We start from the raw sequence: 23,339 nt of genomic DNA, 5'->3' as shown, positions 1-23,339 counted from the left end.
CCTGGTGGACTGTTCTTGTGGTAAACAATATGTGGGTAGGACATGTCAGGCACTTCACAATAGGCTGAACTCCCATCGTCATAATATAAGAACAGGCTTTTTACAACATGGTTTATCTAAACATTGCACAATTTTTCACAATAAAAGATTAGATTTTAAAATCACACCTATAGAGCAGATTCCCATAAGTGTGAATGATAGAGCAGAAGTTCTGAGCAGAAAAGAAACGTTTTGGATACATAGGCTTAATACACTGAAGCCTTTCGGCTTAAATGAAGTGACTGATTTGTTCTATTAATTGCCACCTCCGTTTCCCCATGTTTTATTTCTGTGATCCCCCAAAATTATGCATAATCTTCTTGACAGCATAAAGTTCTATATTTCTTGCTCAGGTTTCAAATCGATGCGTGCTTCTCTTGGCTTCCTCTTGGTTTTTGTGTTATTATCCCTTTTTAAATTCATATATTCATATATTCCTTTTTGAAAAAATGTTTTATTAAAAATAATGTTTTAGACAATTTTTTAAAAAAAGGTAAATATATTTTTTATATATATATGATTTTTTTATTATTGTAATTATACCTTCCCCTGAGATTATATAATATATTTTATATTTGATGAATCAAGTTTTTATTATGTATGTTTTCTTACTGTATTTTGTAAACATATATGTTTCCAGCATTCCAACGTTCTCACAAGTTCATCCATACCTTTATCCATCCCCAATATGAACCTCAGCTTCTTATATAATTTTTTTTTTTTTGTATACTTTCATATATTTTTATCATACATATTTTTGCTGCTCTCAGACATTCTCATGCACAAATTGCACTTTTTCACATGAAATATTTTTATCATATTTTTATATTTCTGATATACATCTCTAAATTTCTATATATATTTTTATATTTAACTCTTCATATATATTTTTCTTTTGTAGTTTTTATACACCTTCATGTATTTTTATATATATGGATATGAATATGTATATATATATATATATATATTTATATATTTGTTCTGTCTCTACATTTTCTTAATTTTTCACATAATAATTTACATTATATTTTTATATTCACATATTTTTGTTATACAATCAGATATTCCCCGACCTCTAATTGTCGGCTAATGTCGGCTTTTATACACTTTCATACATGCATATTTTTACTGCTCTCGGACACTTTCATGCACAAATTGCACTTCTCCACATGAAATATTTTTATCATATTTTTATATTTCTGATATATATCTCTGAATTTTTATATATATTTTTATATATAAAAAATTTTTTTGTAGTTTTTATACACTTTCATATATTCTTATATATTTTTATATGTATATATATGCACTTGTTCTGTCTTTACACTTTCTTAATTTTTCACATAATAATTTACATTATATATTTTTATATTCACATATTTTTGTAATACAATCAGATATTCCCCGACCTCAATTGTCAGCTAATACCTCTGCATCTCTCCTTCTCCACTCCTAACATCGTAATTCAAGCTCTTTCTATGAATTGGCACTTGCGCACTCACTCCTTTCCCACGGTTTGACCTCTCATTACCATTATCATCTTTTTCTTGTCTAAAAAACATTTTTTTAATTTCCCAGTTGTTTGACTATGGCTGTTTTTTAACATCAAGCTGTTCATATAGAGCATTGGTAGTTAAACAGCATATGAAAATACGGACACAAACCTAAAGGTTCGAGTCCGTCTTTTATACGGGAACTTTCCCCTTCCCCCCCCCCTTTTTTTCACATATTTTTGTATTCAAATTAAATTTCTCCTTTTCTTAATACAATTTTTCTAAAAAGGAATTACGGACAAATACCCAGTTGAATGAGATATTTATTTATTCATTTATTTTCTCTCATGTGTAATACTTTGGAATCTGTGTGTGATGTATATTCCATTACATAGTCTTATTCCACGTGGCAATGAGTCATCGTCCAGGAAGACATGGAGTGATGACGTCACGATTGGTAGCTTTCACATTTTTTTTCTCTCTGTTTGTTACTTTATAAGGGTAAATCCTTCTTGTCTGTAAGATTCTTTTCCCTGAGGAAGGAGGCAGATGAGCCTCTGAAATGCGTTGGAATGATCTGAATAAAAGAACAAATTATTTTATACATGCTTGTGGTTTCTTAGCGCGGCAAAAAACCCGTTTTTCTCCAGTTTTTTCACGCTGAAAATTTGCTCTGTTACGGGGCCGCTGCTGAACCACCCAAGCACTCATCCATGTCAGCAAAGGGGTTGTGACTGGCACAACCCGGCCAGGTGAGTGCATTACCTTTGTCCTTTTTCACCCTGTAAACCGGGTAAGACCCTATTGCGTCTCTTTCTCTCCCATCACAGCACCATTATACTAGCAAACACTGAGGAAACTTAGTGGCATCCTAAAAGTGGCTGTTGGACTTCATTAGTGTCCCACTGGTGCAAAGATATGTGCAGCATGTCTGCATTGCACACTCAAACTCATTTTTACTAAGCCATTATACTAGCAAACACTGAGGAAACTTAGTGGCATCCTAAAAGTGGCTGTTGGACTTCATTAGTGTCCCACTGGTGCAAAGATATTTGCAGCACCTCTGCATTGCACACTCAAGCTCATTGTTACTAAGCCATTATACTAGCAAACACTGAGGAAACTTAGGGGCATCCTAAAAGTGGCTGTGGGACTTCATTAGTGTCCCACTAGTGCCAGTTTAAGGGCCATAGTTGCATTGTCCGGGATAGTTATTGTTGTTTATTCTGCTGTCAATAAAGGTAGACCACCGCTCATTTTTTACTAACACATTTTAAGTGCACAATCTTGTCACAATATAAATGAGTGGCAAAATGACAGATGCTGGTGGAAAGTGGAACAGGCGTGTTGGAAAAGGAAAAAAAGTTTGTGTCCGTGGGGAAGGTGGCAAAGCTCCATTAACATCTGCTGAAGGCCATCTTCCAGCAAAAGTAAGATGTCTACTACTTACCGTGGACAATCAGATGTGCTCCCTTTTTTACGAACAAGAACAACTGGAACAAAGGTAGATGATGGACAAAAAAAGAAAATGCTTGACTGGATCTCAAGTTGTTCCACAGGTGCCCTCTCCGCCACCTCAACTACCGCATCCAAAAAACACCAGTCCTCGGAGTTGTCATCCCAATCACACTTGCTTTCTCCCAGCTCTCAAGTCTCCATCCGCTCTGCACAGTATGGTGGAACAGAGATGGCTGAGTCTGTAGAGCTGTTCAGTCACACTATAGCCTGGGAATCAAAGGTCTGCTCACAAGCTACATTGAGTACAGACCAGGAAATGGTCTGCAGTGATGCCCAGAACCTTTGTGACTCAGATTCAGGCCATGATGACCACGTTTCTGAGCATAATGTTGACCCTTATTCACAAACTGAAACACCTGTTGTAATAGACAATGAGGAACATACTGATGACGATGAGACACAGATACCAGATTGGGATGACAACTTAAATATTCGTTCAGGGCAGGAAGAGGATCGGTCTGAGGGGGAGAGAAGAGCAAACACAACGCTTGATGAGGAAGTTCTAGATCCCACCTACTGTCAACCACAGTCTGGCACTCGAGGAGGTCAACAGAGGCGGTGAAGGAGGATGCTACTGACGACAAAGTTACCCTGCGCCTTCCTGGACAGAGGAGGAGTACTGGTAGCACGTCTACAACTGCATCCTCATACACCACTCTGCCTCTGAGCACTAGTCCGGTGGGCTCAGCAGGTCGCATGCCCTCTAAGCCTTGCCTAGCCTGGTCCTTTTTTGACCTTGCAAAGGATCGCCCAAATCATGTGATCTGTAAAATTTGTCGGGAATCTGTTAGTAGAGGCAAAAACCTCAGCAGTTTGACAACTTCTTCCATGAATCGTCACATGAATAAATATCATATGTCCCAGTGGGAAACTCACCGTGCTGCAATGCGGCCTAGCAGATTGAACCATCCACCACCTGCCCCTTCCAGTGCATCCATGCGCTCTTCATCTTCTAGGACTGTGGGGACAGCTGTCACACCTGGTTTTCCATGCACAACTTCCACCACTATAACCGCAACAGGCAGTTTGCTTGGTAGGTCGTCAGTTGGTTTGGAAGGGGAAACAAGTGCGTGTGTACAGCACTCTCAGACATCAATAGCATCAACGTTGGATGAAGGCAACATCATGTCTACGCCTGCACTTTCCTCACAAACCTGCATTTTTCCAGAGACACCCTACTCACCACCGTCTACACACAGCAGCCAGATCTCTGTCCCTCAGCTGTGGAAAAATAAAAGGCCATTTCCTGCGACCCATAACAAAGCTAAGAGGTTGACTTTATCCCTCTGTAAGCTCTTGGCTACCGAAATGCTGCCTTTCCGCCTGGTGGACACACAGGATTTTGGAGACCTTATGTTTGTCGCTGTGCCCCAGTTCCAGATGCCCAGTCGCCACTACTTCTCTAAGAAAGGTGTGCCTGCGCTACACCAGCATGTCGCACACAACATCACTGCTTCCTTGAGGAACTCTGTGTGTGAACGGGTGCATTTCACCACTGATACTTGGACCAGTAAGCATGGACAGGGACGTTACATGTCGCTGACTGGGCACTGTGTAACCATGGTGATAGATGGTGAAGGGTCTGCTGCACAAGTCTTGCCGTCCCCACGACTTGGGCGTCAATCCTCTGTCTGTCCAAGTTCCTCCACTGCTTCTGCCTCCTCAACCTCGTCTTGGTCCTCCACCTCCGCCCCAAGCCTGCCTGGTCAGGCCACCAGAGTTGGAACTGCGCAGAAGGAATCACGCACCCCTCATTACTATGCTGGCAGCAGAGCGCAACGGCATCAGGCGGTCTTTGTCTTGAAATGTCTTGGAACTAAGAGTCACACAGCGGCTGAGTTGTGGGCAGCTCTGGAGACTGAGATTGGTAAATAGTTGTCTCCACTCAACCTGCAGCCTGGTAAGACCGTGTGCGACAAAGCTGCAAACCTGGATGCGGCCCTTCGCCTGGGCAAGGTGACATACGTGCCTTGTATGGCTCACGTGTTGAACCTTGTTGTCCAGCAATTTTTCAACACACTATCCCGGCCTAGATGGCCTTCTGAACAGGGCACAAAAACTGTCTGCTCACTTCCGCCGTTCAACCGCCGCAGCTGAGCGACTTGCATCGCTCCAGAAGTCTTTCGGCCTGCCGGTTTATCGCCAGAAATGCGATGTGCCGACACGCTGGAATTCGACTCTCCACATGTTACAGCGACTGTGGCAGCACCGCCGAGCCCTGGTGCAATACGTCATGACGTATGGCCTGGGCCAACGAGATACAGAGGTGGGGAAGATCACCCTGATGGAGTGGTCTCAGATCAAGGACCTATGCACCCTTCCGCACAGTTTCGACATGGCGATGAATATGTTTAGCGCTGACAATGCCATTATCAGCATGACAATTCCAGTCATTTACATGCTGGAGCACACGCTAAACACTATTCGGAGTCAGGAGGTGGGACAACAGGAAGGGGAGGAACTACAGGAGGATTAATATGCACAAGGGACAACAACATCACCAAGGTCCAGACGTTCATCATCACCAAGGCGGCAGGCATGGGACCATGGGGGACAGGGATCAACAAGGGCACATGGTAGCAGGCGAAATATTGAGGAAGGTGCAGGAGAACATGAAGAAATGGAGGACGAACTGTCCATGGACATGGAAGACTCAGCGGATGAGGGAGACCTTGGTCAAATTTCAGTTGAAAGAGGTTGGGGGGAGATGTCAGAGGAGGAAAGAACGGTTAGCACCTCTATGCCACAAACACAACGTGGACTTGGTCACACATGAGCGCCTTCTTGCTGCACTACCTCCAACATGACCCTCGTATTGTCAAAATTAGAAGTGATGATGAGTACTGGCTTGCCACACTATTAGATCCCTGGTACCAGTCCAAATTTTGTGACATCATTCCAGCCATAGAAAGGGACGCACTTATGCAGTAGTATCAGCAAAAGCTGTTACTCGATCTTAACTCGGCTTTTCCACCAAACAACCGTGGTGCACGGAGTGAATCTCCCAGTTGTAACTTGACAAACATGGGAAGGTCTCGTCATCTTCAACAGTCTACCCATACCAGCAGCACCGTATCTGGTGCTGGTAACAGCAATTTTATTGAATCTTTTCATAATTTTTTTAGACCATCCTTTGCAAGGTCACCAGAGACAACAAGTCTCACACATAGTCAACGGCTGGAGTGGATGATAGGAGTGTCTCCAAATGAACATCGATGCCATGACTTTGCAAATGGAGCCTTGCTCATTTTGAGCTTGAAAAATGGCCAGAGCTCTCCACTTACGTCTTGGAGATCTTGTCGTGTCCAGCTGCCAGCGTTTTCTCTGAACGTGTCTTCAGTGCTGCTGGATGTGTGCTGACAGATAAGTGCACGCGTCTGTCCAGTGACAATGTGGACAGACTAACATTCATCAAAATTAACAAGTCATGGATCCACAAGGAATTTACTACCCCTGTGTCATCCTGGGGAGAGTAAATGTTTGTGTATTTTGAATGTGCTTGATGCAAATATACCTGTGAAGTGTACAACTGGGGCACAAGTGCTGTCACGGAAGGGGTGGGTGTCTGTGTGGCCTAATTTTTGGAAAAAAGGGAGACTTTGCTTGGAGTAACCCTTGCTTGCAGTATTTCTAAAAATGATCCAAGATGAACAGATCTGGGAGCAGCAAAGACTAAATGGGGCTTTACACGCTGCGACATCGCTAATGCGGACTCGTTGGGGTCACGGAATTTGTGACGCACATCCGGCCGCATTAGCGATGTTGCTGTGTGTGACACCGATGAGCGATTTTGCATCGTTGCAAATACGTGAAAAATCGCTCATCGGTGACATGGGGGTCCATTCTCGATTATCGTTACTGCAGCAGTAACGATGTAGTTCGTCGCTCCTGCGGCAGCACATATCGCTATGTGTGACGCCGCAGGAACGAGGAACCTCTCCTTACCTGCCTCCCGGCCGCTATGAGGAAGGAAGGAGGTGGGCGGGATGTTCCGGCCACTCATCTCCGCCCCTCCGCTTCTATTGGGCGGCCGCTCAGTGACGTTGCTGTGACGCCGCACGGACCGCCCCCTTAGAAAGGAGGCGGTTCGCCGGTCACAGCGACGTCGCCGGGCAGGTAAGTATGTGTGACGGGTCTGCGCGATGTTGTGTGGCACGGACAGCGATTTGCCGTGTTGCACAACAGATGGGGGCGGATACCCACGCTAGCGATATCGGGACCGATATCGCAGCGTGTAAAGTAACCTTTAGTTACCTACCCCGGTGTCATCCTGGGGATGGTTAAGGATGGCGTATTTTTGAATGTGCTTGATGCAAATCTACCTGTGAAGTGTGCAACTGGGACACAAGTGCTGCCACTGAAGGGGTGGCTGTCTGTGTGGCCCAATTTTTGGAAAAAAGGGAGACTCCGCTTGGAGTCACCTTGCGGTATTTTACATGATTTTAGAAGGGCATGCCATGCCTATATCTGTGTCTCGTCCTCTTTTTCCTCGTTACGCTGTTTTGTTTTCGCATGAGAATTTGTTCTTGTCACTTTCCCATGTGTTTGTGTTGTGTTGTGACTTGTTTGAACCGAATGCGAACCAGATCTCGGTTCGGCGAACCGAGCTCGAGCCGAACCGCGACCGGTTCGCTCATCTCTACTCATGTGTCTTGCGCAGCCATGCGGACCAAGTCCACGCTGTGTTTGTGGTATAGAGGTGCTAACCGTTCTTTCTTCCTATGCCACTCCGCCCAACCTCTTTCAACTGAAATTTGACCAAGGTCTCCCTCATCCGCTGAGTCTTCCATGTCCATGGACAGTTCCTCCTCCATTTCTTCATGTTCTCCTGCACCTTCAACATTTTGCCTGCTACCATGCGCCCTTGTTGATCCCTGTCGGCCATGGTCCCATGCCTGCCGCCTTGGTGATGATAAACGTCTGGACCTTGGTGATGTTGTTGTCCCTTGCGCATATGAATCCTCCTGTACTTCCTCCACTTCCTGTTGTCCCACCCCCTGACTCCGAATAGTGTTTAGCGTGTGCTCCAGCATGTAAATGACTGGAATTGTCATGCTGATAATGGCATTGTCAGCGCTAAACATATTTGTCGCGATGTCGAAACTGTGCAGAAGGGTGCATATGTCCTTGATCTGAGACCACTCCATGAGGGTGATCTGCCCCACCTCCGCATCTCGTTGGCCCAGGCTATACGTCATGACGTATTGCACCAGTGCTCGGCGGTGCTGCCACAGTCGCTGTAACATGTTTAGAGTCGAATTCCAGCGTGCCGGCACATTGCACTTCAGGCGATGAACCGGCAGGCCGAAAGACTTCTGGAGCGATGCAAGTCGCTCAGTTGCGGCGGTTGAACGGCGGAAGTGAGCAGACAGTTTTCGTGCCCTTTGCAGAAGGCCATCTAGGCCGGGATAGTGTGTTAAAAATTACTGGACAACAAGGTTCAACACATGAGCCATACAAGGCACATGTGTCACCTTGCCCAGGCGAAGGGCCGCACCCAGGATTGCAGCATTGTCGCACATGGCCTTACTAGGCTGCAGGTTGAGTGGAGACAACCATTTACAAAACTCAGTCTCCAGAGCTGCCCACAACTCAGCCGCTGTGTGACTCTTATTTCCAAGACATTTCAAGATAAAGACCGCCTGATGCCGTTGCGCTCTGCTGCCAGCATTGTAATGAGGGGTGCGTGATTCCTTCTGCGCAGTTCCAACGCTGGTGGCCTGACCAGGCAGGCTTGGGGCGGAGGTGGAGGACCCAGACGAGGTTGAGAAGGCAGAAGCAGTGGAGGAACTTGGACAGACAGAGGATTGACACACAAGTTGTGGGGACGGCAAGACTTGTGCAGCAGACCCTTCACCATCTATCACCATAGTTACCCAGTGCCCAGTCAGCGACATGTAACGTCCCTGTCCATGCTTCCTGGTCCAAGAATCGGTGGTGAAATGCACCCGTTCACACACAGAGTTCCTCAAGGAAGCAGTGATGTTGTGTGCGACATGCTGGTGTAGCGCAGGCACACCTTTCTTAGAGAAGTAGTGGCGACTGGGCATCTGGTACTGGGGCACAGCGACAGACATAAGGTTTCGAAAATCCTGTGTACACCAGGCGGAAAGGCAGCATTTCGGTAGCCAAGAGCATACAGAGGGATAAAGTCAACCTCTTAACTTTGTCATGGGTCGCAGGAAATGGCCTTTTATTTGTCCAAATCTGAGGGACAGAGATCTGGCTGCTGTGTGTAGACGGTGGTGAGTAGGGTGTCCCTGGAAAAATGCAGGTTTGTGAGGAAAGTGCAGGCATAGACATGATGTTGCCTTCATCCAACGTTGGTGCTATCGATGTCTGAGAGAGCTGTACACACGCACTTGTTTCCCCTTTCAAACCAACTGATGACCTACCAAGCAAACTGCCTGTTGCGGTTACAGTGGTGGAAGGTGTGCGTGGAAAACCAGGTGTGACAGCTGTCCCCACAGTCTTAAAAGATGAAGAGCGCACGGATGCACTGGAAGGGGCAGGCGGTGGATGGTCCGCTCCGCTAGGCCGCATTGCAGCACGGTGAGCTTCCCACTGGGAGATATGATATTTATTTATGTGACAATTCATGGAAGAAGTTGTCAAACTGCTGAGGTTTTTGCCTCTACTAACAAATTCTCGACAAATTTTACAGATCACATGATTTAGGCGATCCTTTGCAAGGTCAATAAAGGACCAGGCTAGGCAAGGCTTAGAGGACATGCGACCTGCTGAGCCTCCCCGACTAGTGCTCAGAGGCAGAGTGGTGGCTGAGGATGCAGTTGTAGATGTGCTACCAGTACTCCTCCTCTGTCCAGGAAGGCGCAAGGTAACTTCGTCGTCAGTTGCATCCTCCTCCACCGTCTCTGTTGACCTCCTCGAGTGCCTGACTGTGGGTTGAGAGTAGGTGGGATCTAGAACTTCCTCATCAAGCGTTGTGTTTGCACCTCCCTCACCCTCAGACTTAGCCTCTTCCTGCCCTGACCGAATATTTAAGTTGTCATCCCAATCTATTATCTGCGTCTCATCATCATCAGTATGGTCCTCATTGTCTCTAACAACAGGTGTTACAGTTTGTGAATAAGGGTCAACATTATGCTCAGAAACTTGGTCATCATGGCCTGAATCTGACTCACAAAGGTTATGGGCATCACTGCAGACCATTTCCTGGTCTGTACTCACTGTAGCTTGGGAGCAGACCTCTGATTCCTAGGGTATAGTGTGACTGAACAGCTCTGCAGACTCAGCCATCTCTGTTCCACCATACTGTGCAGGGCGGATGGAGACTTGAGAGCTGGGAGAAAGCAAGTGTTGTGAATGTTAGTTATGTTTTGGCTGCTGGGAGGCTCCCTCTGGTGGCCAGAAATGGTTTGGACTTGGACCAGGTGTGTTGTGCAATGGGCGTTTCCTTTGCTAACTCTCTGCTTATTTAAATCCTGGTCTGATAGCAGGCTATGCCGGATGTCAGTTGTTCTTTGTATCACCAGCCTGCTTTATTCTTCTCCACACCACATCTACCCCAGATAAGTGCTTGCTCTTTATTTATTGTTTGGTTCCTTTGCTCTTATCTGGGTTTGTCATTTGCTGTGGTTGTTTTCAGTTTATTTTCATGCAGGGTTTTTCCCCCTCAGTCGCTTGGCTGGGGAACTCCCTGCAGTTCTGTTTGGAGTATAGCTCCTTTGGGTCCATGTGTTTGTGGCTTGTTGAATTTGTTATGATTCTTGTTTTCTGTTCATTGGAATGACAAAAGCACCTGGTATAGGACGGAGTTCAGATCGTGCGATCTGAGGGCCTTTTTGTACTATCAGGAATTTGGAATTTTGCAGGGTTTTTTCTTTGGCCACCATCAGCCCCTTTCCTGTCCTTTCCTATTTTAGTCAGTGGGGGCCTCACGTTTTGCTAATCCTGTCATCTATCTGTGTATTGTGTTTTTCCTATATCACTGCAGTCTTTGAATGTGGGGGGCTTGCTATTCTTGTCTATTTTCACAGGCAGAGAGTTATTTATCTTTCCTTCCTTTAGGATAGTTAGTTCTCCGGCTGGGTTCGCGGTGCACAGAATGTTAGTGTTAAAGCCGGGGTCTTGTTTCCTCTCAGGTAGCTGAGACGTCGGCCGATTGTGAGAGTAATGGTTTAACACACCAAGACAGACACGTCTATAGTGAGTCAATCAGCTCTGCTCCTTTATTGGATCTGAAGGTTTCTTTATACTTTTCAAGCTGATTACGCAATATGAGACATGTGATATAGTTACATAACTTTAGATTATACCAAATATAGTCATTTTGGGAGGATATAAGCATGATATCATCACATAAGGAAAGGATTAATATTTCAAGCCAAAGAGATATGTAATAAAAAGTGTTTCAAGAGATGTGATCAATCAAACCTTGTCAAACAAGCTCCAGGTCAAGATGACCGTATAAACAATAAAAGAATAGCAGATGTGGAATAGAACATCAATTACTCATTCCAAGCTTGCATAACGGATTGTGTAACTGATTGCATAACTATATTAGAATATAATGAACTTTTGTCTAACTATCGAGGAGTAACTATCAAGGAGACAAAATGGCTTCTCTAACATTAGTTCACCCCTCGGCTACTTCTAGTTGTGATAGTTAGTAAGGGGATGGCGGTGGGATTAGTTGCCAATGCTCTTGTCACCTTTTACCAATGATTTGTGGTGGTCTTCCATGGTTCCGGATCATAACAAGCAAGTGTGAATGGGATGACAACTCAGGGGACTGGTTTTTTTTGGATGCGGTAGATGAGGTGGAGAAGAGGGCACTTGTTGGAGCACTTGAGATCCATTCAAGCATGTGCTTTTTTGTGTATCATCTACCTTTGTTACAGTTGTTCGGGTCCGTAAAAAAGGGACCACATCGGATTGTCCACGTAAAGTAGTAGACATCTTACTTTTGCTGGAAGATGGCCTATCTTCAGCAGATGTTAATGTAGCTTTGCCACCTTCCCCACGGACAAAAACTTTTTTTCCTTTTCCAACACGCCTGTTCCCCTTTCCTCCAGCATCTGTCATTTTGACACTCATTTTGATAGAGACAAGATTGTCCACTTAAAATGTGGTAGTAAAAATTGAGAGGTGGTGTAGATTGCAGATGTGGTCTAGCTACATTGACAGCTGAAGAAACAACACTGACTATCCCTGACAATGCAACTATGGCCCTTAAAGTTTCAGCAGTATTTGCTATTATAATAGCTTAGTAAAATTGAGCAGGAGGGTGTAATGCAGAGGTGCTGGAAATTGCTTGGCACCAGTGGGACACTAATGGAGTCCAACAGCCACTTTTTGGATGCCACTAAGTTTCAGCAGTGTTTGCTATTATAATAGCTTAGTAAAAATGAGCAGGAGGGTGTAATGCAGAGGTGCTAGAAATTGCTTGGCACCAGTGGGACACTAATGGAGTCCAACAGCCACTTTTTGGATGCCACTAAGTTTCAGCAGTGTTTGCTATTATAATAGCTTAGTAAAAATGAGCAGGAGGGTGTAATGCAGAGGTGCTGGAAATTGCTTGGCACCAGTGAGACACTAATGGAGTCCAACAGCCACTTTTTGGATGCCACTAAGTTTCAGCAGTGTTTGCTATTATAATAGCTTAGTAAAAATGAGCTTGAGGATGTAATGCAGAGGTGCTGGAAATTGCTTGGCACCAGTGGGACACTAATGGAGTCCAACAGCCTTTTTTGGATGCCACTAAGTTTCAGCAGTGTTTGCTATTATAATAGCTTAGTAAAATTGAGCAGGAGGGTGTAATGCAGAGGTGCTGGAAATTGCTTGGCACCAGTGGGACACTAATGGAGTCCAACAGCCACTTTTTGGATGCCACTAAGTTTCAGCAGTGTTTGCTATTATAATAGCTTAGTAAATGAGCAGGAGGGTGTAATGCAGAGGTGCTGGAAATTGCTTAGCACCAGTGGGACACTAATGGAGTCCAACAGCCACTTTTTGGATGCCACTAAGTTTCAGCAGTGTTTGCTATTATAATAGCTTAGTAAAAATGAGCAAGAGGGTGTAATGCTGAGGTCCTGGAAATTGCTTGGCACCAGTGGGACACTAATGGAGTCCAACAGCCACTTTTTGGATGCAACTAAGTTTCAGCAGTGTTTGCTATTATAATAGCTTAGTAAAAATGAGCAGGAGGGTGTAATGCAAAGGTGCTGGAAATTGCTTGGCACTGGTGGGACACTAATGGAGTCCAACAGCCACTTTTTGGATGCCACTAAGTTTCAGCAGTGTTTGCTATTATAATAGCTTAGTAAAAATGAGCAGGAGGGTGTAATGCAGAGGTGTTGGAAATTGCTTGGCACCAGTGGGACACTAATGGAGTTCAACAGCCACTTTTTGGATGCCACAAAGTTTCAGCAGTGTTTGCTATTATATTAACTTAGTGAAAATGAGCAGGAGGGTGTAATGCAGAGGTGCTGGAAATTGCTTGGCACAAGTGGCACAATAATGCAGTACAACAGCCACTTTTTGGATGCCACTAACTGGCAGCACTCTTTTCAATTAAAATGGCTTTGCAAAAATGTGCAGGAGGGGAGAATGCAGAGGTGGTGAGACTTGCTTGGCACAAGTGGCACAATAATGGAGTATAACAGCCACTTTTTGGATGCCACTAACTGGCAGCACTCTTTTCAATTAAAATGACTTTGCAAAAATGTGCAGGAGGGGAGAATGCAGAGGTGGTGGGACTTACTTGACACAAGTGGTACAATAATGTAGTACAACAGCCACTTTTTGGATGCCACTAATTGGCAGCACTCTTTTTAATTAAAATGGCTTTGCAAAAATGTGCAGGAAAAGAGAATGCAGAGGTGGTGGGACTTTCTTGGCACAAGTGGCACAATAATGGAGTACAGCAGCCACTCTTTGGATGGCACTAACTGGCAGCACTCTTTTCAATTAAAATGGCTTTGCAAAAATGTGTAGGAGGGTACAGTGGCCGGGTTTTGGGTCAGTGTAGAGGAAAGGAAGCCTCACTTTCTATCCCTCTTAATGGTGAAATGCAGCAAGGAATTCCCTGAGCTTAGGTACACAGACGCTGTTATCTGAAGCTGTATGCAGCATTTCCACGGACCTGACTGTCACCTATGGCTCTGAGCCAGATGAAATTAGCCCTGAAAAGGGCTGAAATAAACTTCTGTCCCTAATCTGTAGAGCGCTGTGTGTAGAGCGTACACAGCAGGACCGGCGACAGGAGCTGCGTGAGGGGTGACTGTCACCCAGACGCAGAAGGCAGATAATGGCGTCCTGAGGGAAAATGTCCATATTTATAATGCAAGGACATGTGACATGGACAGCCTATGACACATACCCTTGCTTGTCTGGCAAAAAGTCCACTTAGCCGTGTGTGTGTCTGGCATTGGCTGACATGCTAGCCCGCCCCATTACACGAGCGCTTAGGAAAAAAAATAATAAACAAAAAATGGCGATCGGCATTTTCTCAGCAACACAGATCTAAAACCCGTCCCCACCCGCTGAAATTTGATAATAGTGTGAATCACAGAGTGACTCACACTATTACAGTGAAAAGCCAGCTAGTAATTAGCTAGGCTTTTTGCTGATAGAACCATTCTCGAACGTAACTCGAGCTTCCGAACTTTTAGTAAAAAGCTCGAGTTCTAGTTATTTTTAGAACACCCCCCAAAATCACTCGAACCGCGAACTGGCGAACTGCGAACCACGAACCGCGCTCAACTCTAGTGAACACCATCTTTGAAAAGCTCAAAGTTGCTTTTGAAACCCGTACAGAGGCAGAGCTGAGAATGGGATTTTACAACTGTAGACAGCGGTCCCAGGACAGTATCAGAGACTATGCCCTATAATTGCAAGCAGTGCTGCGGACCTTGAGGCATGTAAACCCCATCAGTGATCCAGAAGGGAACAAGATGATGGTTGAACAGTTCCTGCAGGGGTTACAATCAGTGGAGGACCGCAAGTAGCTGAGCCTGTGGGCCCTGGAACACCTAAATGTGGACTTTGTTGTTCTAAAGCAGAGGTTCCCAACTCCAGTCCTCAAGGCACACCAACAGTGCATGTTTTCAGGATTTCCTTAGTATTGCACAGGTGATAATTTAATCACCTGCAAAGGTGCTGAATCCAACACCCATGCAATGCTAAAGAAATCCTGAAAACATGCACTGTTGGTGTGCCTTGAGGACTGGAGTTGGGAACCTCTGTTCTAAAGGACTGAGCCATAAAAGCTCTGCAGCCCCCTGAGACCCCCGACTCTGCTTCTCCATCATGGCAAGCCAGCACCTTACCTCTGCGGGTGGAGCCCCTTTTCTTAACTGTGGTAGAGATTAAAACCCAGGCAGTGCCCCCTGGTGCTCCAAATGACTTGTGTTCCCAGGTGCAGCAGTTCAGGAAGGATGTGGCTATGATCTTAAAAGTGATGCAGCTCCAGCCAGAGTCCAAGCCAGTGGAGAAGATTCAGCTAGCCGACTACCCAGAGGATTTCCATTGGATGCGAGGAGGAAGGATCCCATCTTTCAGAGGCAGGAGCAGCGATCGCTACGATTCGTTTGGGCAACCCATCTGCCGTCGTTGCCACAAAGCTGGCCACTTCGCATGAATGTATCCTTTAAACCGGCAACCCATGGGGCCAAGGGCCAATCCCCAGGAATAAAGGGGGCTTTACACGCTACGATATCGTTAATGTTTTATCATCGGGGTCACGTTGTTAGTGACGCACATTCGGTGTCATTAACGATATCGCAGCGTGTGATACTTACCAGCGACCTTAAGCGACCTCAAAAATGGTGAAAATCGTTCACCATGGAGAGGTCGTCCCAAAACCAAAAAACGGTAATGGTTGATTATCGATGTGGTTCGTCGCTCCTGCGGCAGCACACACCGCAGGAGCGAGGAACGTCTCCATACCTGCCGCCGGCCACAATGCGGAAGGAAGGAGGTGGGCGGGACGTTATGTCCCGCTCATCTCCGCCCCTCCGCTTTGATTGGAGAGCCGCTTAGTGACATCGCGGTGACGTCGCTGTGATGCCGAACGTCCCTCACCCTTGAGGGAGGGATTGTTCGGCAGTCACAGCGACGACGACGACCAGGTAAGTGCGTGTGACGCTGCCGTAGTGATAATGTTCGCTGCAGGAGCGATCACACGATATCGCATCCACGACGGGGGCGGGTGCTTACACGCTCGATATCGCTAGCAATTGCTAGCGATGTCGTAGCGTGTAAAGCCCACTTGAGACCGACAAGGCCCATCTGATTGACGTGACTGGTATGTAGGAGGATGACCAATTCTGTCCATCACCCTGGACGGAATCCCTACTTCTGCATTGTTGGACATCGGCTCGCAGGTAACAACCATCCCGTAAGTAGTCTATAAATGATTCTGGTCAGATGATGAATTCACCCATCTGGATGCGGGTCTCACTATTGATGCTGTCAACGTGTTACTGGTGATTCAGATTGTGTTTAAGGAGATAACCATAAAAGTGGGGAGGGTGGAGTTAAAGATCCAAGGACTGATTGTAGTGGAAAATGATGCCAGTGATAAGTATCCAAAGATTATTTTGGGAACAAATGTCATTGAAAATTGTCTGGGGGAAGTCTTGTTTTTACTCCAACAGATTGCTGAAACTGCAGGTGCTGGGCAGCAAAGGGTCCTGCAAAGAGAAATCAGAGCCCTCCTGCAATGAAATTGGCAGTGTACGGATAATAGACTCCGACCCTATTGTGATACCCCCACGAAGTGAAATGATTATATGGTGTCAGGCAGCCATAGGTCTCAATGGGCAAAATTATCAGGCAGTGGTAGAGCCCATACACTCTGAACATTGGTCCATGGTCCTGACAGCCAGGGGGGTGGTTGATGTTCACTTGTGGAGAGTGCCCGTGTGAGTGTTAAACTATGTGGAGGCGGAAACCAGATTGCCCAGGTACGTCACTATTGCCAAATTGTTCACTGTCGCTGATGATTCTATCCAGGCAGCAGAATCTGAACAGTAGAGATGAGCCAGCCTGTAAAGGCTAGAGTTCGGTTCGGTTCGTCGAACGGAGGCCCCGTTCGAGTTCGGTTCGGCGAACCGTTCGACGAACCTCTCGAACCCCGTTGAAAACAATGGGAGGCAAACACAAACACCTAAAAACACATAAAAACACCTTCAAAGGTGTCCGAAAGGTGACAAACAACTCCCAAGACACAATAAACACATGGGTAAGTGACAAAACATATACTCATGCGAAAACTGCTGGACGAGAAAAAAGAGGAGTAGACACAGTTTTGGCATGTCATGCTCTTCTACAATCATGTAAAACACCGCAAGGGGATTACAAGCAGAGACTCCCTTTTTTCCAAAAATTGTGCCCCAGTTGCAAACTTGACAGATAATTTGCATCAAGCACAGTAAAAAATACGCCAGCCTTAGGCTGGTTTCACACTACGTCTTTTTAACATCCGTCAAAAACGTTTTTTTAACAGAAGTACGGATCCTGTGCAAATCCGTTTTCATGTCAATGCATTTTCAATGGACTCGCGTCCACCTGCGTCTGCGTGCGTTTGCGTCCGTTAGACGCAGGATCCGTCCTTTTGCGTTATTTTAACATGTTTCAAAAACGCAACATGTAGCGGAGTCCTTGCTGATCCATGACTTGTTCATCTTGGCTCATTTTTAAAAACACAGCAAGAGGACTCCAAGCAGAGTCTCCCTTGTTTCCAAAAATTGGGCCCCACAGACACCACTTCAGTGGCATCACTTGTGCGCCAGTTGCAAACTTGACAGGTAGATTTGAATGAAGCACAGTCAAAAATACACCGGCCTTAACAGTCCCCAGGATGACACCGGGGTAGGTAGCAAAGTCCTTGCTGATCCATGACTTGTTCATCTTGGCTCATTTTTAAAAACACCTCAAGGGCACTCCAAGCAGAGTCTCCATTTTTTCCAAAAATTGGGCCACACACACCACTTCAGTGGCATCAGTTGTCCCACAGTTGCAAACTTGACAGGTTGATTTGCATGAAGCACATTCAACTTTACACCAGCTTTTACTCTCCCCAGGATGACCCCGGGGTAGTAAGGTCCTTGCAGATCCATGACTTGTTCATCTTGATCAACGTTAAGCTGTCCACATTGTCACTGGACAGACGCGAGCGCTTATCTGTAACCACACACCCAGCAGCACTGAAGACACGTTCAGAGACAACGCTGGCTGCGGGACACGACATGATCTCCAAGGCATAAGTGGTGAGCTCAGGTCATTTTTCAAGATTTGAAGCCCAAAATGAGCAAGGCTCCAGTTGCAAAGTCATGGCATCAATGTTCATTTGGAGATACTCCTGTATCATCCTCTCCAGCCATTGACTATGTGTCAACTTCTTGTCTGTTGTGGCCTTGCATTCGATGGTCTAAAAAAATTATGAAACGATTCCATAAAATTGCTGTTACCAGCACCAGCTACAGTGTTGCTGGTACGGTTTGACTGATAATGACGAGACAGTCCCATGCTTGCCAAGTTACAACTGGGAGACTCACTCCGTGCACTGCTGGTGTTTGGTGGAAAAGCCGAGCTAAGATTGAGTAACAGCTTCTGCTGATACTCCTGCATGCGTGCGTCCCTTTCTGTGGCTGGAATTATTTCGCCAAATTTGGACTTGTAGATCTAATAGTGTGGCAATTTGGAGATCTTGGAGATCTAATAGTGTGGCAACCCAGTAGTCATCATCAATTCTAATTCTGACAATCCGAGGGTCATGTTGTAGGTAGTGCAGCAAGAAGGCGCTCATGTGTCTTGCGCATCCATGCAAACTCCTCACTGTGTTTGTGGCGGCGAGGTGAGAACCGTGCTTTCTTCCTCTGACATCTCCCCCCAACCTTGTTCAAACGAAAATTGACCAAGGTCTCCCTCATCTGCTGAGTCTTCCATGGCCATCGAGAGTTTGTCCTCCATTTCTTCCTGGTCTCCTGCACCTTCCTCAACATTTTGGCTGCTACCATGCGCCCTTGTTAATCCCTCTCCCCCACCGTCCCATGCCTGCTGCCTTGGTGATGCTGAACGTCTAAACCTTGTAGATGTTGGTATCCCTTGTGCATATGAATCCCCCTGTACTTCCTCCCCTTCCTCTTGTCCCATCCCCTGACTCCGAATAGTGTTTAGCGTGTGCTCCAGCATGAAAATGACTGGAATTGTCATGCTGATAATGGCATTGTCAGCGCTAAACATATTCGTCGCCATGTCAAAACTGTGCAGAAGGGTGCATAGGTCCTTGATCTGAGACCACTCCACCAGCATGATCTGCAGCTCTGCATCTCATTGGCCAGGGCTATACGTCGTAACGTATTGCACCAGTGCTCGGCGGTGCTGCCACAGTCGCTGCAGCATGTGGAGAGTCGAATTCCAGCGTGTCGCCACATCGAATTTCAGGCAGTGAACTGGCAGGCCGAAAGACTTCTGGAGCGATACAAGTTGGTCAACTACGACGGTTGAATGGCGGAAGTGAGCAGAGAGTGACCATGCCCTGTGCAGAAGCCCATCTAGGCCGGGATAGTGGGTTAAAAATTGCTGGACAACAAGGTTCAATATGTGAGCCATACAAGGCACGTATGTCACCTTGACCAGGCGAAGGGCCACACCCAGGTTTGCAGCATTGTCGCACGCGGCCTTCCCAGGCTGCAGGTTGAGTGGAGACAACCATCTACGAAACTCGGACCGCAGAGCTGACCACAACTCCTCAGCTATGTGACTTTTATTTCCCAGACATTTCAACGTAAAGACCGTCTGATGCCGTTGAGCTCTGCTGCCAGCATAGTAAGGAGGTGTGCGGGATTCCTTTTTCGCAGTTACAACACGGGTGGCCTGACCAGGCAGGCTTTCGGCGGAGGTTGAGGACCCAGACGAGGTTGAGGAGGCAGAAGCTGTGGAGGAACTTCTACATAAAGAGGATTGACGCAAAAGTCGTAGGGACGGCAAGACTTGTTCAGCAGATCCTTCTCCATCTCTCACCATAGTTACCCAGTGCCCAGTCAGCGACATGTATTGCTCCTGTCCATGCTTATTGGTCCAAGTATCGGTGGTGAAATGCACCCGTTCACACACAGAGTTTCTCAAGGAAGCGGTGATGTTGTGTGCGACATGCTGGTGTAGCGCAGGCACACCTTTCTTGGAGAAGTAGTGGCGACTAGGCATCTGGTACTGGGGCACTGCGACGGACATAAGGTCTCAAAAATCCTCTGTGTCCACAAGGCGGAAAGGCAGCATTTCGGTAGCCAAGAGCTTACAGAGGGTGAAAGTCAACCTCTTAGCTTTGTCATGGCTCGGAGGAAATGGCCTTTTATTTGTTTACATCTAAGGGACCAAGATCTGGCTGCTGTGTGGAGATGGTGTTGAGTAGGGTGTCCCTGGAAAACTGCAGGTCTGTGAGGAAAGTGCAGGTGGAGACATGATGTTGCCTTCATCCAAAGTTGGTGCTCTTGATGTCTGAGAGAGCTCTACACCAGCACTTGTTTCCCCTTCCAAAACAACTGACGACCTGCCAAGCAAACTGCCTGTTGCGGTTAAAGAGGTGGAAGGTGTGCGTGGAAAAACATGTGTGACAGCTGTCCCCACAGTCATAGAGGAAGAAGAGCATGCGGATGCACTTGAAGGGGCAGACGGTGACTGGCCCGCTCCGCTAGGCCGCATTGTAGCACAGTGAGCTTCCGTCTGGGACTTATGCTTGTTATTCATGTGACGATTCATGGAAGAAGTTGTCAAACTAGTGAGTTTTTGGCCTCTACTTATAGATTGGCGACAAGTTTACATATCACATGATTTGGGAGATCCTTTGCGAGGTCAAAAAAGGACCAGGCTATGCAAGGCTTAGAGCCCATGCAACCTGCAGAGCCACCCCGACTTGTGCTAAGAGGCAGAGTTGTGGCTGATGATGCAGTTGTTAACGTGCTTCCAGTAATCCGACTCTGTCCAGGAAGGCGCAAGGTAACTTTGTCGTCAGTTGCAATCTCCTCCACCGCCTCTGGTGACCTCCTTGAGTGCGTGAATGTGGGTTGACAGTAAGTGGGATCTAGAACTACATCATCAAGTGTTGTGTTTGCATTCCCCTCGCCCTCAGACCTAACCTCTTCCAGCCCTGACTGAATAGTTAAGTTGTCATTAGAGATGAGCGAACCAAGTTCGGTTCGCCGAACGGAGGTCTCGTTTGAGTTCGGTTCAGCGAACCAGTTCGGCGAACCACTCGAACCGCATAGGAAACAATAGGAGGCAATCACAAACACATAAAAACACATTATAAATGTACACATACAGTTAATAAACATTGCCATAACACTTACCAGTCCCCGCGATCCTTCCTGCACTCTGTCTCCTGCCGCTATTCCATCCGATGATCGCTGAATCCTCCCGGTAACCAGCACTGCCAGCAGTGATGCAGGACCTATCGTGACGTGAAAAATAGCCATGTGACCAGTCACGTGCCTGTTATCTCATTGGCTACAGACTGGTCACATGACTATGACGCGTCATGTAGGACCTGTCATTGCATCTCTCTGTTACACGGTGCACGTTTGTGTATCGCCGTGTACCGGTGACATGCTCTAGCTCGACTCCCCGCTCTGCTTCCCCGTTCCCTTAAGGTACCGTCACACTAAGCGACGCTCCAGCGATCCCACCAGCAACCTGACCTGGCAGGGATCGCTGGAGCGTCGCTACACGGGTTGCTGGTGAGCTGTCACACAGGCAGATCTCACCAGAAACCAGTGACCACAGCCCCCATCCAGCAGCACACGTGGAAGCGATGCTGCGCTTGGTAACTAAGGTAAATATCGGGTAACCAACCCGATATTTACCTTGGTTATCAGCGCACACCGCTTAGCGCTGGCTCCCTGCACTCCTAGCCAGAGTACACATCGGGTTAATTTAACCCGATGTGCAGTCTGGCTATGTGTGCAGGGGGCTGGCACTGGCAGCGTGAGAGCGGCGGACGCTGGTAACTACGGTAAACATCGGGTAACCAAGGAAAGGGCTTCTGTTTTATGTTTACCGTAGTTTACAGCCGGTCAATCACGGAGATCACCGTTGCCATAGCAACGCGCTTGGTAGCGGTGACGGGGACGTCCCGCTACCAGAACGCAGCAGCACCGGAATCACGTGATCGGAGCAGTGTTGCTATGGCAACCCGTGCCACCGCTTACAGCCGGGAGCCTGTGGTCACTCTCACAGAGTAATTTCTGCACGGAGCACAGCGTCTTCCCCCATGCAGCTGTGCTGTCTGATGGAGCAGACAGAGCTGCATGTGTTGAAGGGGAAAGAAGACAGAAGAGCAGGATCGTGGAGGGCTGACAAGGGGTGTTAAAGATGGAGTCTCTAAGTGTGTCTGTGTATTTATTTCTATTAAAGTATTTTTTCTCTATGTGGTGTTTTTTTTTAACTCTTTATTGGAGATTCTTAATGGCCGGGTCAAACGTGCCTGACATTAAGAATCTCTGGCTTAATACTAGCTAGTAAAACATAGCTAGTATTAACTCATTATTACCCAGCAAGCCACCCGGCTTCAGGGCTGCTGGAAGAGTTGGATACAACGCCAGATGATGGCGATTCTATGAGAGCTCCATTTTCTGGGGTGGCTGCGGACTGCAATTCGCAGCAGAGGGGCCCAGAAACCTTGGGCTAACCTGTGCTGTGGATTCCAATCCCCAGCTGCCTAGTTGTACCCGGCTGGACACAAAAGTGGGGCGAAGCCTACGTCATTTTTTTTTTTTTTTAATTATTTCATAAAATTCATGAATTAATTAAAAAAAGGGCTTCCCTATATTTTTAGTTCCCAGCCGGGTACAAATAGGCAGCTGGGGGTTACGGGCAGCCTGTACCTGCCTGCTGTACCTGGCTACCATACAAAAATATGGCGAAGCGCACGTCATTTTTTTTGTAGTTTTTTGCCAAAAAAAAATAAAAATGCTTCCCTGGATTTTCCATTGCCAGTGAAGGTAACACCAAGCAGTGGGGGTTAGCAGCCAGTAGCTGCTTGAATTACCCTTAGCTAGCAATACAAAAAATGCAGCGGGAGCCCATATATATTTTTTTAATTATTTATTTAAATAACTAAAAACAAAAAGGGCTTCCCTGTATTTTGATTGCCTGACATGACAGTGCTGTAAAAATAAATCTTTAAAAAAAATGACGTAGCGCTCCGCGGTATTTTTAATTCTCAGTGCAGATAAAGCAGACAGCTATGGGTTGCCACCCCCATCTGCCTGGCGTTACCTTGGCTGGCAATCAAAATACAGGGAAGCCCATTCATTTTTTTTA

This window comes from Anomaloglossus baeobatrachus, chromosome 10, assembly GCF_048569485.1.
Source record: "Anomaloglossus baeobatrachus isolate aAnoBae1 chromosome 10, aAnoBae1.hap1, whole genome shotgun sequence".
In the NCBI taxonomy this organism is placed as follows: domain Eukaryota; kingdom Metazoa; phylum Chordata; class Amphibia; order Anura; family Aromobatidae; genus Anomaloglossus; species Anomaloglossus baeobatrachus.
Note: the sequence above shows the minus strand (reverse complement) of the source record.